At 39.3% G+C, this 12,160-nt stretch overlaps 1 protein-coding gene across 1 annotated transcript in view; it reads right to left on the bottom strand.

The window, feature by feature from the left end:
- MAPKAP1 (MAPK associated protein 1) overlaps positions 1–10,859 on the bottom strand; it is a gene marked incomplete in the record, with an annotated part of 2,444,893 nt that extends 2,434,034 nt beyond the window's left edge. Inside the window, 1 exon segment of the mRNA XM_044057947.1 lies at positions 10,743–10,859.
- Between the last annotated feature and the right edge of the window lie 1,301 nt (positions 10,860–12,160).

Here is a 12,160-nt window from a genome sequence, read left to right as displayed (position 1 = left end):
TTAGGTTCATTTCTTGGGGATGGGTTTAACTGTGACTAACTTTGAATCCACAGTCAGAAAAGTCTTTGGTGCTATCCATAGGATTTCAATGCACATCTAGTCCAACTAGGGATGCAGTCATCCTTTTCTATATCTCCCAGACAAATCAAATAATTGAAAAACAGTACATTCTGGGATAGGATAACCAAAAAGCTGGTGCAATTCAAACAAAAAATGTACAAGCAGATATTTCTGGCCAGGAAAACAAAAATCAAAACATTGTCAGGCTTCTGAAACAAACTTCTCTTATTGCTGTATCAAACTTGCAGTAGCTTTAAAATTCTTGAAAATTAGTCAGATAATTAACTGTATTATGTAGAATAGCAAGAAACTAATAACCCACTTAGTGCTAAATTAAAGTCTGTAGTCAAGAAGGCAGGAAACAGGAAGCAAATTCCTGACTTGGGGAAATCATGGGACACAGGAGCCTGAAGAGTTGTGGTTCGTGGCACTAGACAAGTAGGGGCCTTACTGTGGATATTCTCTGAAGGAAGATGAAGCAAAGACTTTTTGTGGAGCTGGAATAAGTCTTAGCCAAGCCCTGCAGTCATGATTTTTTTTTATTTTATTTTACAGCTTAGTTTTTGGAAAGGCTCTGTGGAACAGAGTCTCATGAAGTAAACTTGGTTGAGTCACATCTATGGACCGCGAACCGTACAAACAAAAGGCACTGTAAATACTTTTTAGAACTGGGAAGAGTCAAGCAAACTAGATTTCATTTCATCCAAACAAATTTCTGCTTATTCTGTACATATGTCTCAAATGTGTTTTTGAGAGCCGAGACCAGTAGAGAACATAGGCAATCTGGCCAGGAAATTACCAAAATAATCTAAAATTTCTTGCTGCCAAAATGAATTGGCTTTTAGAGTTAAATTTTCTTGCTGAATTTGTAAACCAGTGAACTTCTACTGCTGTTGCGTGGTGTGTTCACTGATCTGGTGACAATTTGTTTTCCTGGCTTTTTTAACCCACATGCAAGGAGAAATTACTTAAAGCCTTAGTAGACACTAATTAAAAGCTTTTACAGCTGCAACAACTTCTGAAACTGGCTAATTTGATTGCTACCCCCAGTACTACACTGTTATAATGGAATTAAGCAAAGATTATGGCACTGCGTTATACATAACTTTTGAAAGATATGCCAACAAGAATTGGGTCAAGCCAGATTGGGCCAAAATTTTTTCTCCCCAGCTAACAGACAAAGCTTTGAAAACCTAAATGCAGATGGAGGAGACTGATTACACTAACTATCAAAAGCTTAAAAAAGAACGGTTCACCAGAACTGGGCTAACTTAAGTATATGCTATAAAATGTCACAACTGGATCTATAATGTTGACAAAACTGTAAGAGCCGAGATAGTTGTGGTTAAAGCCCAACAGTAATAATAAAATAAAAATGTTGGAGCTCTGCCACTGCCATAGAGGTAGAAAGCCTAGATTATGACCCAAGTTCAATTGTCTGCTTGTGTGCTTGACTACACAGACAGGGAGGATGGGTGTGCCTAGCCTGGAGGGGTGGGAGTGCTGGTATCTCTCTCTATTGGAGCTCTGGTGGATCCAGAGCTTGGAAAAAAGAAACAGGCTGGTGGAAGGAAAGACTGGAAGTGTGCCTATCCAATGGGCTCTGGGGAGGGGCAAACACTCAGACTGTTCCCTATAGTCTATCCAGCCTACTGATGATGTAGTATTTATGGGATGGGATTTACAACTAGCAAAAAACAACCTCCCTATGAAGATGGCTGCCACTCCTGGCTGCTCAACATTTGCCTACAACTAGAGCACAAGTAGAAATATGAATAATTTGAGCTCTTAGACCTGGAAAAATGAATAACTCACTTGATTAACACAAAAGTGAGGAAGCTTGATAGTCAAGAGAGACCAGAAAAAAGTCAGAAGTTCTAGCAGTGGACATATTTAAAAAATTATCAACTAATAATATGACAAAGTGGGTGTTGCAAAAGTGATCCCAAGAACTCCAAGTTACTAACTTTAGTAGAATGTTTACTAGTTGATTACTCCTAATCTAAAACTGAGTTATTAGTTAATGACATTGTTTAAAACTCAAGTTATCCATGTCTAAAAATTCCAATAAGAAATGTGCACTCTTCTCTATAATAAAAAGCATCCGTTTTCAAGTAATAAAATTAACATGTTTCCAATGTGTATGGAAGGGGCCACATAGCTAGGTCTCATTCCACTAGTGCTAATAAGACTACAGAATTAACAATGTGAAAACTGACTGGAGTGCTATAAATGAACCTGTTACTATGGAATACAATAACTGAAGCTAGATTATTCAATGATCTTCCTGACAATGCATTATACCTACATTAGTGAAGTGTCCTGTATTTTAGAAGGAAGAAATGTTTATAACCTTACAAGATTCTGAAAGCATGATTACCCTTATGAAAGGGCTCTATGTATACAAGCATAATGTTATAAACAATTACAATATGAAGGCAATAGCTATTCACAATAATAAAAGAATATCCAGCTTTGCGTGGGAAGAATTCAAGAAATCTTAGGAAAACTCCTGTACAATGTAGGTGTAGTGCCCAATTTAAATTTATGATGTTTTAACAGGAAATATTTCTCTATTTTAAGACATTGGGTAAGATAAGGGAAGAGGGAGTATCTACACATGTTTTATGACCCAGGAAGGAAATGAAGCAATAGTTTGATATACCAATCCAGTGCAAGAATAATGGAGGGGAAGCAAGACCAAGACATCCAAAATCAGAATCAAAATCAAAAGAAGGGACTTGGCATAATAAACTAAAAGCCAAGACCAGAATTTGGCTACAGTTAGATGAAAAAAGGATCCTGTGTGTTACCAGAAAATTGTGTCTATGACAGATCAAAAGAAACCGGATACTGTAAAGGGATGTCAGCATACGAACCCAAGATGAACTAATAGAGATAAAATCCAGCACAAAACAGACAACTGCACAGAAATTTACAAAAAAGTGGAGAATGCAACAACAGAAGGTGGACACAAGGGAGAACCTTCAAAGTAAAAAAAAAAAAAAAAAACCACTACATAAGAGTATTAAAAACAGGTAGAAAAAGCAGCATTATAAACCCATTTCTCTCACAGGGAAAGAGAGAAGATAACTAAGGTTATAGGAGGAAGACGCTATACAAGATATTCTTCTTGCTCCTTATTCCTATTTTTGAGATCTATCTACACACATATACATACACACACACACACACATATATACAGGTCCACTTCTAAATCTCAAGCGCTCATAATCTCGAAATTCAAAATACTGAGTCCAAAATCTCGAAAGTTCAAAATACTGAAAACTCAAAATACTGAAACTCATAATATCGAAAAAACAGAGTATACCAACACTTAACTATATTCCAGCATAACTACATAGAGAAACATATTACTGTTGTCCAACTATAAGAAGGGGGGGGGAAGCCCCCATGCACCTCCATGTCTGCTACTTAAATACAACTCCGAGATCACACTCCATAGAAGAAAATGTCAAACATACCATTACATGCTTCATGACTGCCTGTTGCAACCTTAGTCATGTTGCCTTTTAATTTGCTAACTCATCTTAGTGCTGTAAAATGCGATCTCAGAGTTGATATATTTAAGTAGCAGGGGGGCTTGCCCCCCTCCTTATACTTGGAGTAGACTAATATGGTTTGTCTTTTGTTTGGTCCTCTATGCACATCTGGTGAAGTATGGTAACTGTTGGTGTCCTGTAGTTTTTTTTTTCGATATTATGAAATTCAGTATTTTGAGTTTTCAGTATTTTGAACTTTTGAGATTTTGAATTCAGTATTTTGAATTCAGAGATTATGAGCTTTCGAGATTTAGAATTAGACCCATACATATACATTATATGACACACACACACAAAACAGAATATTTGTAAGTTTATATGCAGTAATTATACCGAGTTGAATTTGATAAATTAAATATAACTCAGAGATTGCACTCCATAGAAGAAAATGTCAAACATACCATTACATGCTTCATGACTGCCTGTTGTAACCTTAGTCATGTTCCCTTTTAATTTGCCAACTCATCTTAGTGTTGTAAAATGCGATCGCAGAGTTGATATATTTAAGTAGCAGGGGGTGTGGGTGCTACAAAGAGATACATTAACACCCAAAGTGAGCATTACCATGGTTGTCTCTGCCTGTGCCCAGGCTGGGAGGATATGTTCACAGTGGTCACCTGAACAGACACTGCAATGTCTGCAATGCATTTGACTGCACTAATGATGCTTTACATCATGAGATTATACTGTTCAAAGACCTACATCCTGTGGTGTCTAGCATGTCTGGCTGTGCACACCAGACTAGGATTCTCCTCATTCTGTCCTGCAGAATGGACACATTAATTTGCTAATTTCAGCAGGGTTCCTATCTGATGTAATCAGTAAACTAAATTATTTTACTATCTACTGCACAAGGGCTGCAGGGACTGCCTACTGGGCTAATAGACAGACCCACTCTATAAATCCAGCTCCTTGGTGTAGAAAGATACAGCCCTTACTCTTACCCAAGAGACATGTGATCAACCAGGTGCCCGGGTGCTGGAGAAGCAGGAAAGGGTTTGGAAAAAGTGGCTTGCCTGCACCCCTCTGGAAGGAAGACACAGGTTTCTGCTTGTGATGAAAACATCCCTAGTCATGGGAATGTGCTACAATCATGGGAGGATTGACAGTAAATCTATGGAATCTGAGGGGTGATGGAGCTAAAAGGTATTAGATGCAATGGTGTGCATGACATCACTTGTTCTGCCCAGTTAGGGCATATAAAAATGCCCTGGCATGCAGGACCAGTATAAATGACACTGCTGGCTATAATGCTCCATTTCGTCTGCCCACCTTGCCATCAGTGCAGTCCCAGTCCCAGGTGTAATACCAGGAACACAAGGTAAAATGTTGCAAAACCAAGTAGCTGGGTACACACAAATGAGAAAAAAACAAATTATGAAGACTTCTCTTTATTAAAGATCCCTGGCAAGTGATGTCACTGGCATCACATACTCTGAAAATAAGTGCAGGCACAGGTACCTGAGAAGAAGACATCCAGATCTGCTCCACCACTGAGAAGCAGACGATGGGGAGTGGGGTCCAACTTTCTCTTGTAAGCACACTGCATGTGGTTTAGAACTGGACATTCTGAAAATCATCTGCTGTTGCAATTGTCTTCTACCAATCAGGGATATGTTGTACTGACCACTGCCTGTGTTATGTTTTACAACACCCAGGAACATAGGCCACAAGACTAAATGTTCCCTACGAAAACATGACAGTGTCTAGGTAGGGAAATAAGTGTAGTTCACAACTGTCTGTACTGCAGTATTTGCATAACTTGTTAGAACATATGTACTAATCTGTTATGTTTGTGTGTGTTCCTTCTATAAGATCAGCCATGGTGCAGACTGAGGTGAGGTAGCAGCCTTCTAAGGTCTGCACCAGCCACTTTGCCTGCTGATGGATCACCAGTCATGAGGCCTGCTTCTCTGCAGAGTGTTGAATCCTGTTGAGCTCGCTGGTGGCCTTGTGGTTACCTCTCTGGAGGGATGCACAGGTTCCTCCTGTAAGTGTGGTCCAAACAGTTGTCCCGAGCCACTGTTGTTGACAACTGAGGTGGATCAGCGCCTGGATGTTAACACTGACTTCTGCCACTATGAATCATCTTTCTGAGCAGCTGATAGACACAGGGCTGGCTCTGTCCCATCAGAGAAAGCAACCATGCATAATGTCAGCCATGGAGATGACTGAAATCTGGGTGGGCTCCCTTCTGGGTCACTCAGGCCCTCCATACCCCTACCTTATCATCCATCATGGTGCTCCCCTTATGTGTCACTCTCCATACCTTGTTTGTAGCCCACTTCGCCAGTCACTCATTGTCTACCCTCTGTCAATCTGCAGTTTTCCACTGTCACCCCCCCCCCCCCCAAGTCAACACCGACCCAGTCGGTGTATGCACTGTACATTTGCTTGCCTGTCTTTGCTTCCATTTATTATACCAATCTTCTTCCTCCACTTTCCCCACGCTACCCTCCCCTTCTGCTTCTTCTTATTTTGGCTTTTCCCGGTTAGGGGTTGCCACAGCGGATCACCTGTCCACTCATGATTGGCAGTGGAGTTTTATGGTGTCGAGCTGCCAGCCTGACGCCCAACCTTCCACAGAAGGCACACACATGCATGCACTCACACCTAGGGCCAATTTAGTGTGTCCAATCCACCTACAGAATGTCTTTGGGATGTGGGAGGAAACTGGAGCACCCGGAGGAAACCCACGCAACCACAGGGAGGACATGCAGACTCCACACAGAAGACACCCCAGCTGAGGATCGAACCGGAGAACCTCTTGCTGTGAGGTGGCAACGCTAACCGCTGCATGCTACCTTCCCTTCTAATCTTCTTAAATAGAGGAAATGGAAAATAGGCAGCTGTCTCACAAAAAAGTCCTCCTCTCACCAGCTATCTTTCTTTCAGCTGGCCTTCTGTGTTTTCCTTAGATTGCTCTTCCGCATTTCAAACTTCACCACATTTATATGATGCGTGAGATTTTCACTATGGTATCTTGGACGTCCATAGAGTGGCCATTCACTAAAGCAGTTACAGCCTACCTGGACCTCGCAAAAGCCTTCGACACAATACCCCACTCGGGCATCATAAATAAGCTTACCAGCTTAAATATCAACCCCTATATCACAAGATGGATTGCAAACTGGCTCAGAGATAGAACCCACATGGTCAGAATCACAGGTGCCATGTCCGAATCCAAACCAGTTACAAGTGGTGTCCCACAGGGCTCAGTTCTGGGGCCTCTCTTGTTCGGTATATACTTCTCTGAGGTTCAGGCTAACACGGGGGAATTATGGCTGACAAAGTTCGCAGATGACTGCAAACTGGGGGCCATAATCGAATCTCCAGCTGACACAAGCATCCTTCAAAAGGGTCTCACAGAGACGGATGCTTGGTGCCAGAACCACGGCCTCAAGCTAAATGCTAAAAAGTATATAGTCATCCCCTTTGGGAAAAACAAGGTGCCCACAAATTACCACATAAGTACGGAAGAAGTAATTAGAGATTTAGGGACCAACGTAGATAGTAATCTCTCCTTTGATAATCACGTTGCCAAAGTGGTTAGAAAGACCTTCTATATAGCCCTCCTTATCACGAAAGGGTTCGCATCTAGATCAAGAGAGGTCATTGTGCCCCTCTACTCGTCACTCATCAGGCCCATAATTGAATACAATGCCCCTTTTGGGATGTACCTTACCCAACACCTGCAGCATCTGGAGAGACCCCAAAAGTACCTCACCAAGAGGATCATGGGCTACAAACAGATGTCCTATGCAGCGCGACTAAAGAAACTCCAGCTCTACTCAGTTGCTTACCGCCTACTCAGAGGCGATCTATGCCTGACGTACAAAGCCATAATCAAACCCAGAATTAATGGGCATGCTCCACCTCAAAAAATCCAAGTCCCTTAGAGCTACACGCTCCAGGGACCTAAACCTCAGCACAAAAATAAATAGGACATGCTGGAGGGACAGATTCATTTCCCAGAGGCTCCCCTCACTCTGAAATAGACATAGCCCCTCGATGACCCTCTTCAAGCGAAATTTGGACACGTGGATGGGAAATCGCAAATTCACCCCTGGGATCTCTCCTGTGTCCCTGCTAGACAGAGGCACAGTAAACTAATCTTAAAAGGGTACCTTCTGTGACCTACTTTACAGAGGCACAGTAGGCTAATCTAATAGGGAGGCGGAAGCCAAATACACTCTGGCTAGGCTTATAAATGCCCTAAGGCAGATAGCCTAGTATCTACCTATGAACCTATATGCTATTTTACCATGCAGCCCTCTCCCCAGCATGATGGTGCTATGCTAGAACTCATGCATACAGAATTAGTAGTGGGTCACATTGCTCCAGTTCCTTTGGGTATTTAGTGCAGAATGCTGGCATTACAAATCTTTTTGAGGAAGTCTCCCCAGCACTGTAACAGTGTAGGCTGGAGACTCAGAATGATTCAATCCTAAATCACCACCCATACTGTCAAAGCAAGAAACTGATAACTGCTATTTTGATATTTTTTAATAAGAAAAACTAGCAATCACACAGATTTCCATACAAGTATTTATAGAATACAATACTCTGCTACTAAAGTCTGAGCAATCAAAGTCTAAATTCTGTTACATTAACTGGACATAAAATAAATTAAATCAGAAATCAGGTAACACGCCATAAAACAATCCGAGGAGAATGTGCTCTTTCTTGTTCTTGCGGTAGGAATAGCTGTTTGTTAAACAAGCCCATTAAAGGGTTAAATGACAAATTTCATGGTCTTGCAATTGCAAAAGAGCAGGACTTTGTGTAATGTTGCAAATGAAAAAGGTATCCTGCCAGACTTGTACTAGTGAGGTATATGAGCTAATTTAGCAGCTACACCAATGTTTGGCATGTTTGTTAAACTAAAAGATACAGATTTTTTAATTTCTCTCTTAATACAGGACCGTAATTACATACCCAACCAAAGTCTGCTTTACTGGCAAAATCATATATCAGTAAAGAAAAATATTTGTAGAACCAAACCAAGAAACAAACGAAGAATAAGACTTTCAGTAACCACCAAGAGACAGTATTTTTAGCTTTCACAATGCCGTGAACTTCTTCAGAAAAAGAAGAGACTTCCCAAACTCTTCTTTTATATTACATAAAAGGAAGTGATGTCATGAATTAAACATCATAATCGTGAAACCATCTTTTTTTATATATAAAATAATACATGTATATAAGTATATAAATACTTATATGTATGTATATAAGTATTTATATACTTATATACATGTATTATTTTATATATAAAAAAAGATGGTTTCACGATTATGATGTTTAATTCATGACATCACTTCCTTTTATGTAATATAAAAGAAGAGTTTGGGAAGTCTCTTCTTTTTCTGAAGAAGTTCACGGCATTAAATTGTGAAAGAAAGTGCTAAAAATACTGTCTCTTGGTGGTTACTGAAAATCATATATCAATAACTTTAACCTCTAGTCGTTTATTGAAAACAGGTATTTAGTCATTTAACCACAATGTGTGATGGTAGACTTTGTGTTCATTTTTTTCCTTTGCAATGAGCCATACTGGTATATTTCATACTTACAGTGATCTCATTTAAGTGTTTACAATGGCGATTAAAGGAGCAAATATAAACTATCCTCAGTCTGAACAGCAGCTACGGTAGACAGGGTGTACCAATTTATCTAATCTATAAACAAACAAAAATGCATACACACCACTGACATAACATTACATTAATAATCACATATTTAAACTATTTACTGCATTTCCTAAGGCAGAATTTTCTTTGTAAGAATAATATTAACAGTAGCAAGAAGGATTGTCAACTTTTTTTTTGCCATGCTGCAAAACAATCTATTAAAACTTGTACTTTCAAGCTGACTACTTGTAAACTGCCTCATATGACTCCAAAAAAGATCATACAAGAACTTTGCAAAAAAAAGTTTCTCATAAAGAATACAACCTCACTACATCTTTGAAGATGAATGTAAAAGATTAATGGAAATTCATGCAAGACAGCCACACTAAGAAGACAAAAATATCCACATCACAGTTAACCAAATCTAACAATTAACATATTCACCCTAGTTACAGCGTACAATACATATTCATCCTCATGCACTCTGTAATCCTCACTGACAAATGATAATTCACTTGTGAATGCCATACTCTTAATCATATTTTTACCTCACACTGTTCTAATTAATGCACTCAGAAAATAATTAAAAGACACAACATTTTTAAAACATTAACAGCAATCAATAACTGTGATCTTCCTATGAATAAAAACGACCAAGTACAACCTACAAGCAAAGTATGCAGCCTGCCCACTATAAATGCCAACATAGGTGCTACATAAAATGGGTCAAATATTCAGATGCTGAACTGTTAGGCCATCTTTTTCAATTATCTACAACACAAGGTTATTAGCATTTGTTTATACAGCAGAGTAATATTGGCAAATCAATAAAGTCACTTTAGAACATCTTAATACCACAGGGTAATATATATATACATAACTATACAGCAGCTACTAAACTGACATCTACACACATGTATCCATTGACTTGTCCTTAGTGTAGAAAAGCCATTCTGTACAGTTTAACACTTAGGCAGCTGTAAGAAGTGTAGAATACTACTGGCAGTGTAACTGCTTTACAAACGGTTCAAATAGCCCATGTGAGCCAACCTTTTCATCTGAACTGCACCATTAACTCAGACAGCCAGTTTGGAAAATCCAGTATGAAAATGTACAGTTACGGTATACAGATCTTTAGCAAATTTCTCCCCAGCAAAATGACCACTGATGCAAGTAACACTTTGTGTTTCTACTGACAAATTAGAAATGGGAGTCACACAAACAATGCCTGCATGAATTAAAAATATACCAGTACCGGAGACAGCACCTGTAGTTACTAAAAAACTTGTATTACGGTGAAAAGTCCCCTGCTCAACTCTTCAAGACCTCCGAATGTTTACAATTCATGAAAAATACTGTAGGAGTGTCTCTGTGAATACATATTTTTATCTAACAATTTTTACAATATTAAGAATATCATGGAACTCGGTTATGACGTTATTGACTCGCGACATATTCCAGACAGTCGCGACTCACAGTAACTCACCTCCACTTCCCTGTTCGGGATAACAAGATTCCGCTACTGAGTAGCACAGAAGTTTAATGAAATGCTCTTCTCCAATGTTGTTTCGGGACTGGAAGTAGATATTCGGCCCGGAAGTGTTGCAAATAACATTTCCGCTACAATGTGTACCATACAAATTCGTCCCTTAATAAATAAAAGAGCAAGTAAATTGAAAGTTAGTTTAGCGCTCAACTTCTTAGTGCAAGAAGTCTGGACAAAGCCTGCCCAAAATAGGGATAGATTTTAAATATTGTTCTTATAAACTTAGAAAGTTGCTAGAGTAACAGGGTATGTGTTACTGTACATTTTCTGAAGGATTTGAAGTATGGAACTCAAATGTCATTATTTAGTGACTTTAGTCTTCAGAGCATCCCAGTGATTTGCCAGAAATCACAAATTGTATGAGGAACAGACCAAACATATGAAACAAAAATCTGGATAGTCGAGATGTATGAATGTTCGATAGTGGCAGGTTTTCTCTTATCCTTTCCTTTCGGATGTTTGACTAAAAAATCTTTCTGTAGGAAGTTGGGTTATTAGTTTCTTTCCGTATATTGCAAACTTCATTACGGAAGTTTATAACAGCAAACCATTTGTCCAGCCATATCAGTTGAAGAAAGTCCCTCTTAGAATGCTGTCAGTAGAGAAGATCTACTTTACAGCAGCACTTTACAATTGCCTTTACAATTTTTTTTTTTTTTTTGTAATGCTGATCGGGAAGATATGCCCTTGTTAATTTTTCATTCAATTATGTATTCCCTTTTTATCTAGTTCAAGATTGCAGGTGATCTGAGACGTATCCCACGCAGTCAGGTCGACATAAGGGAGAAAGACTAATCATACCTCTCAACTGTCCCTGATTTTTTTATTCAAATTTTAGCTCTGTCTCTCTTATTCCCTTATAAAATTGGTGATTTTGGAGACGGTAGTGAATTGCATGTAATAAATAACGATAATTAGAGGTGTAGATTAATTTCACGTTAGACAAATGTATATTAATTCATATTCTCTAATTCTGTCAACGTTTCAAGTTAATGTTTGTTGCGTCTTTCGGCTTTTCCCGCTTAGGGGTGGCCACAGCGGAACTCCGGTCCGCTAATGATTGGTAGTAGATTTTTACGTGCTGAGTTGCCAGCTCTGACGCACAACCTTCAACGGAGGTACGCCCATTCACGCATCTCTCCACACAGAAGACGCTCTAGCTGAGAATCGAACAGGACAATGTCTTATTGTGAGGCGACAATGCTACTGTAGCACCACCACCGCAGTTAATAATATTAATATTTTAAAATTGTCCCTGATTATTTCTGAATTTGGCCCTGATCCAGTTGAAATTTGTCCCTGGCTTGTTGAGTGCTGTGAATCTGATAAAGATGTTGTTCAGCATCAGGAAACACACT

This window comes from Protopterus annectens, chromosome 16.part0, assembly GCF_019279795.1.
Source record: "Protopterus annectens isolate FY-2018-M chromosome 16.part0, PAN1.0, whole genome shotgun sequence".
In the NCBI taxonomy this organism is placed as follows: domain Eukaryota; kingdom Metazoa; phylum Chordata; order Ceratodontiformes; family Protopteridae; genus Protopterus; species Protopterus annectens.
Note: the sequence above shows the minus strand (reverse complement) of the source record. Positions and strands in the feature narration are given on the sequence as shown.